We start from the raw sequence: 7,828 nt of genomic DNA, 5'->3' as shown, positions 1-7,828 counted from the left end.
TGCTGGACATAGGTCTCTTGTAGGGAAATCCACACGCCACGGTCTTGCGCCGCGCCGCCTGGATCCAGCGGCTCCCTGCGACTCGTCTGTTGTCGTCCGTCCACCTAGTGGGGGGTCTTCCAACGCTGGGTCTTCCGGTGCGAGGTCGCCATTCCAGCACCGTGCCTCAAAGAGAAACGTTGAATCGTTTGGCCACAAAGTGTAGCCAAAGTTGGACCAACAAATTGGGTATTTAAGTACATTCGAATTTGATATAAATATTATTACTTTATTACAAACTAGGATAAAAATAATGACGTATTCTGAAAAAAATATTAAAATCCAACAAAGATTTACAAAGTTACAGGCATTTTAATTTTGGAGTGGGAGGGTCTTCTATCCCTTTCTCGCTAAACGAAAATTTGTATGACACCGCACGAGGCTACTATGGCATTAGTCAAAATGACGTCATAATTCTATATCGCTATCTGTCTAATCAGAAATATTTAAATGCTTACAACTTTTTTATTATTTGATCGATTTAATTACTTTTTCAGTTTACGTCATTGTTTTTATCCTAATTTATATTAATAGCGAATAAGGTAATGTTAAAAAACCAGTCAAGTGCGAGTCAGGCTCGCGCAACGAGGGTTCCGTACAACAGTCGTATTTTTTCGACATTTTGCACGATAATTCAAAAACTATGATGCATAAAAATAAATAAAAATCTGTTTTAGAATGCACAGATAAAGCCCTTTCATATAATACCCAACTTGATATAGAGTTATCTTACTTCGAATATTGAAAATAGTAATTATTAGTTCATAACCACAATTTAATTTTTTTGTGTGATCTAACCCCTAAATTCACGGTTTTCAGATTTTTCCCCTAAGCCACCTATAAGACCTACCTACCTGCCAAATTTCATGATTCTAGGTCAACGGGAAGTACCCTGTAGGTTTCTTGACAGACAGACAGACAACAAAGTGATCCTATAAGGGTTCCGTTTGTCCTTTTGAGGTACGGAACCCTAAAACTTATATAAGATCGTTGCAAGAGGCGCGAACCGGTTATTATGTATGCAGTAGATAACTAGTATTAGAGGTACTCGTCCAGGAAAACTTGAACTTTAGAACCGGTGTGTGTAGGGTTGCCAGGCGTCCGGATAAAGCCGGACATAGGTAGGCTTTTTGATTGCGTGTCCGGCCAAAATGAACGGTGTCCGGCTTTTGTTAGCTTTTTATTGTTATTACTTTTACTGTAGATTTTAATTATTTTTATTTTATTTATAACTAGCTTATGCCCGCGACTTCGTCCGCATGGACTACAAAATTTCAAAACCCTATTTCACCCCCTTAGGAGTTGAATTTTCAAAAATCCTTTCTTAGCGGATGCCTACATCATAATAGCTATCTGCATGCCAAATTTCAGCCCGATCCGTCCAGTAGTTTGAGCTGTGCGTTGATAGATCAGTCAGTCAGTCAGTCAGTCATTCAGTCAGTCAGTCAGTCACCTTTTCCTTTTATATATATAGATTTTATTGACTTTTGTAATAATATGGGTACATTTTGCCTGAAACATTAGAACATTATTATTATTATTTTTACATTTCGCAAACGAGCGTGGCCGAGTCGACTGTTGGTCGCTCCCACAGGCGGCAGTGCCGCCTGACAACAAGGTTTATGACAATAATAAAAAAAGCTTAATTTTACATACAATTTTTTGTCGTACCTATTAATACAAAATCCTCAATAATGTAGGGTGTCTGGCCTTTCTACCCAAATGTCCGGCCAAACTGGCTGGTCTGTCCGGCTATTAGGTTTGGCGACCTGGCAACCCTATAGGTGTGTGTAAGTCAATAAGGCCATATTATTTATTGGTATATCTGACCCCAAATAAATTGAAACAACTTAAGGCAGGTTTTTATACAAACTAAGCACATCTTGTAGAATTTAACAGGAAAATACACTATCATCATCATCACCATCATCAACCAATAGACGTCCACAGCTGGACATTCACATAGGTCTCTTGTAGGGACTTCCACACGCCACGGTCTTGCGCCGCCTGGATCCAGCGGCTCCCTGCGACTGTCTGATGTCGTCCGTCCACCTAGTGGGGGTCTTCCAATGCTGCGTTTTCCGGTGCGAGGTCGCCATTCCAGCTTGGGACCCCAACGTCTATCGGTTGTACGAACTATGTGCCCTGCCCATTGCCACTTCAGCTTCGCAACCCGTTGAGCTATGCCGGTTACTCTAGTTCTCCTACGGATCTCCTCATGTCTGATTTGATCACGTAGAGAAACTCCAAGCATAGCTCTCTCCATCGCCCGCTACATTATCAGCAAAATTTATTTATTTATTTTTTATTTGTACCAAAAACATTTACAGCAAAGAGAAAAAGAGAGTAAAAGTGGACAGGGAAGCACTTATCTCTATAAGAGATCTCTACCAGTGACCCTTGGCAGTGTGAGAGGTTGTAAATTGAGTAGAATAGGGTAATTTACGTACCTACTTATTTTTTGTGCGTGACGGATCGAACTGATCCTTTGTGAAGTTAAAAAACCGATCGACGTTGGGGTCCCAAGGCGCTAGAATGGCTACCTTCGCACTGGCACCCTACAAGAGACCTATGTCCTGCCGTGGACCTACGAGTACATATTATATCTAAATATACATTATAGTATAAAAGGAAAAGGTGACTGACTGACTGACTGATCTATCAACGCCCAGCTCGAACTACTGGACGGATCGATGACGTAGGCATCCGCTAAGAAAGGATTTTTGAAAACTCAATCCCTATGGGGGTGAAATAGGGGTTTGAAATTTGTGTAGTCCACGCGGACGAAGTCGCGGGGATAAGCTAGTTGGTTGATAATGACGATGATGATGATCACTATACCTGGCTCCTATACGTAGTTCATCATCATCATGATCAACCCTTCGCCGGCTCACTACACAGCACGGGAATCCTCTCAGAGTGAGAAGGGTTTTGCCCATGGTCTACCACGCTGGACATGTGCGGATTGGCAGACTTCGCACACCTTTGAGAACATTATGGAGAACTCTCAGGCGTGCAGGTTTCCTCACGATGTTTTCCTTCACCGAAAGCGAGTGATATTTAATTTCTTAAAACGCACATAACTCCGAAAAGTTAGAGGTGCGTGCCCGGGATTGAACCTCTGGACCTCCCGAATAGGAGGCGGACGTCCTAACCACTAGGCTATCACAGCTCTTATTATTACTATTTTATACATGGCATAATCTTGTACCTATATCAAATATTTGAAAAGAGCAACCGCCGAGTTTCTTGCTGGTTCTTCTCGGCAGGAAAGGCATTCCGAACCAGTGGTAGATGCATCCGACTATTCGTAAGCACTTGTAAAAGTTTATACGAATAAAAAAAAAAAAAAAATTTCATTTCATTATACCTATACCTATAATATTATAATTATATAAATTTTATTCTTTTGCTTTATTGATGGTAACAACATATCGTCTAGTATCCAAAACACGATTCTAAATAATTTAAAATACCTACTTATAAATGCGAAAGTGTGTTTGTTTGTTGGTTTGTTGGTTTGTCCTTCAATCACGTCGCAACGGAGTAACGGATCAACGTAATTTTTTGCATGGGTATAGTTTAAGACCTGGATAGTGACATACGCTACTTTTTATCCCGGAAAATCAGAGTTCCCGCGAGATTTTTAAAACCTAAATCCACGCATACGAAGTCGCGGGCATCAGCTAGTACTTACATAATAGGTATCAAAAACTTTAAAGCATTTTGAAATTTCCTTGAAGTGTTGGTAAAAATAACACTATATAAATTATAAAACAAGACACGATTGCTCAATAAACATTTGATTTAAACTTCGTATGCTAATCAAAGTTAAGGTAAAAACTGCAAATCGAATAATAAGTGTAGCTGAAGGGTTGATGTAATGAAGAACCAGCTACATATAGTGATGTTTATTTTACACTTTACAATTGATATGTTATGTACAATACAGACGGGCTCGCGAGCTTTATATAATACAAAGGTAGAAGATGTTGACGTGACGAGCGGATGATAGGGAATGTGTAATCTTGTAACGTGCGTGACCAGGAGGATTCCCCACTGCGTTCCAAATTTGAATATTGTGTGGCAGCTGCGAAGTTTTCCTAATAGCTGCCAGCCAAGTAACGGTAGAGGTTGCACCTCTACATAAGGAAGCCAATGTTTTTCCTGTATTATTTTGTAGTAAGTAAGTATTACATTGTATTTTAAAAGATGAGAATTAAAGTAGTCAGATTGGAGGAACTGCTGAGATTGGTGGAGCTGCAAACACCTGAGATAACAGTCCCGCACCATCGAGAGACATAGTTTTCTTCGTCCGCACCAGTTGAATTTTTAATCATTTACCACTTAATATTAAAAAATCAGAAGACAATATTATGTTTTTTTATTTTTTATTTATTCAGATACAAGTTAGCCCTTGACTGCAATCTCACCTGGTGGTAAGTGATGATGCAGTCTAAGATGATAGCGGGCCAACCTGGAAGGGGTATGGCAGTTTTTATTAAACCCATACCCCTTTGGTTTCTACACGGCATCGTACCGGAACGCTAAATCGCTTAGCGGCACGGCTTTGCCGGAAGGGTGGTAACTAGTCACCGCCGAAGCCTCCCACCAGACCAGACCAGAAATTTAGAAATTATAAAATTCCAAACCCCTGCCAGGAATCGAACCCGGGACCTCCCACTATTAAGACCACAGTGCTCAACACTGCGCCAGGGAGGTCGTCTGTTTAAAAATAAATTAAGAAATTGGTTAATAAGTAAGGCATTTTATAATATTAACTCTTGGACGATTTAACCTAAGGACGCGCCTCGCATGATTATTCCCCTCTGTCAATAGAAATGGATTTTTAATCCACTGCGTTTATAAACACTGTTTGCGGAATCGATTTTGTCATTGTCAGAATCGTTTTCGATGTGTGACGACGTCTTACACGCTGGGTGAAAAATGCCTGTTTGTGCCGTTAGTGAGTGCAAGAACAAATCAAACACATCAAATTTACAAAAAGATGGAATTTCATTTCATAAGTAAGTATTTTTGGTGTAATAAACGCTTTCTATAAATTAAATTACATAAATTATTATAATAAAATAACAATCGAGAACTTTACCGATTCAGTAATTGAGTACGTAATAATTCGGTAGAAACGAGTCATACTCCTCACGAGACTATATTTTGTTTTTTCTAAACAATTGCAACCCTCGATAAATACAAATTAGGTTAAAATTTGAATACGCGTGAACAGCATGAAATTACGTAGTAGTACGATAGTGATTGCGGTTCGATTATCGATATCGATGTAAACATTTTCTTTATTATTAACGACTAAATTACCGTCTTCAAGTCAAGTAAAGAATAGTTATTATTAATTACCACAATTTTTTCGCTACCTATACTTGTAATAAAACTGGTCGATTTCTGTGATAATAATATAAGTGTGTGTGTGTGTGTGTGTTATATAATAATATAAGTCATTAATAAGCACATTTTCACTATCGAAATTTTAAATGAAAATTTCGTTATATAAAAAAATACAAAAGATTAAAAATGATATAAAATAAGTAAAAAAGTATGTGCATATTTTTTAAATAAATATTTTTCTTATTTTTACGTTGCATTATTAGTTTTTGGGATAATTACCTATTAAGTGAGGTGAATGTATGCAAGAATACGCTACGCTTACCAAACACTGGTTTTAAGTAATTAAATACGAGTAATAAATTCTTACTTCTACTTTTGTTTCTGAAAAACTATCGATATATTTTAAAATATCGATACGGTAGCATCGCAAATCAATTTGACTGTCTTACACTCGTAATGTCTTTGTATGTTGATGTATATAACTTATTAGTGTGCGTAAAATGTAGTAGTGTTGAAGATTTAGATATGTGTGTGTTAATAATGACACAAACCTTTGTTGAGTGAGTGTGTCAAGTTGTCTATGTAGTGTTTCCTCGTCCCGCACCAAAAGTGACAGAAATTTTTATTCGTAATATTAGGCGCGTTACAAGTCCATAGGTTAAATCGTCCAAGTATTAACTAGCTTTTTTATAAAAAATATTAGTGCATCACTCTCCAGGGTATCTAACTATATACCTACCCATGCAAAAATCACGTCAATCGGTTGCTCCGTTGCGACGTGATTGAAGGACAAACCAACAAACCAACAAACAAACAGACATTCACAATATGGGTACCTATAGTGATTGAATAAACCATTTGATTTGATTTGTCAATATTCCTGCCACCGTTTCACGGGCTTGATTTGTACAGTAATTAGATGGCACCGATTCCGTTGTCTTTCTCTCAACTAAATTTAGAGTATCTGCATCCTTTTCTTTTTAACAATACTAAAAAGGGACAGAACATGAACTTTACATTTAAAGACTCTAAATTTTAGTGCATGCTACAAATTTAAACAGTAGGCTCGCGACTGTGCGCTAAAATCACGGGTTTTACCATCTAAAAATTAAATTTAAAACTGTCAAACTGCGTCTGTCCTTTTCGTATTACATTAGTAAGAAGAGGATGCGAATACTCTGAAATTTGGTTGTGCTCAGAACCACTACTTATAATTAGATAGGTATAAGTTTTAATGTACCGTTTAGAATAAAAACAGTAAAGACAAAAAAACCTAATTAGGTCAGCATACTGTTGACATCATTTTTAAGATAAAATCCATTCAACAAATAACTACCGAGTACTTCATTAAAAATTTCCACTGTATTTAGAAGTAGGTATAGCAACTGTAATCAGTACCCTTATTATAAATGCGAAAGTGTGTCTGTTTGTTGGTTGCTCCTTCAATCACGTGATATAGACGTGATTTTTCGCATGGGTATAGTCAAAGACTTGGATGCGAAAGTGTGTTCGTTTGTTGATTTATTGGTTTTTTTTAATAGATATAGCGAGCAAACGAGCAGGCGGGTCACCTGATGTTAAGTGATTACCGCCGCCCATGAACATTTGCAGCACCAGAGGAACTGTAATCAGTACGTTCCCTTATTATAAATTCGAAAGTGTGTATGTTTGTTGGTTTCGCCTTCAATCACGTGATATAGTCGTGATTTTTTTCATGGGTATAGTCAAGGACCTGGAGAGTGACGTAGGCTACTCTTTATCCCGGAAAATCAACGAGTTCCCACGGGATTTTTAAAAACCTAAAATCCACGCGAATATGGGCATGCGCATAAGTAAACAAAAATCTGTATTAGAATACTTACACAGGTAAATCCCTTTCATAATATGATACCCCACTTGGTACAGTTATCTTAATTATTTTGAAAATTTAAAATACTAGGGTTATTTTAATTTTTTTGTGTGGACATAACCACAATTCCACGGTTTTCGGATTTATTTCTTTACTTGTATGGGTTTAATAAAAACTGCCATACCCCTTCCAGGTTAGCCCGCTATCATCTTAGACTGCATCGTCACTTACCACCAGGTGAGATTGCAGTCAAGGGCTAACTTGTATCTAAATAAAAAGTAATTAAAATAAAAAATAAAAAAAAAAACTTGTGCTATAAGACCTACCTGCCAATACGGTATTTGACAACTACTTAGTCAAATCAGTAACTATTTATCATACGTCAAAACGCGAACTTAGTAGGTACCTATGCGATATTTTATGAAATACTGAAATGTGACGTCACATCATAATGACGTACTTTTTTTAGATTAACCGATAATTTAAAATGGTTATTACATTTAAAACTAACAAAGGACGTGGATTTTACGAATTTTAGAAGACCCTCTATTTAATAAACACTGAGAAATAATTTATTTT

Source organism: Maniola hyperantus, chromosome 21, assembly GCF_902806685.2.
Source record: "Maniola hyperantus chromosome 21, iAphHyp1.2, whole genome shotgun sequence".
NCBI classification, from domain to species: Eukaryota; Metazoa; Arthropoda; class Insecta; order Lepidoptera; family Nymphalidae; genus Maniola; species Maniola hyperantus.
This window is presented reverse-complemented; position numbering follows the sequence as displayed.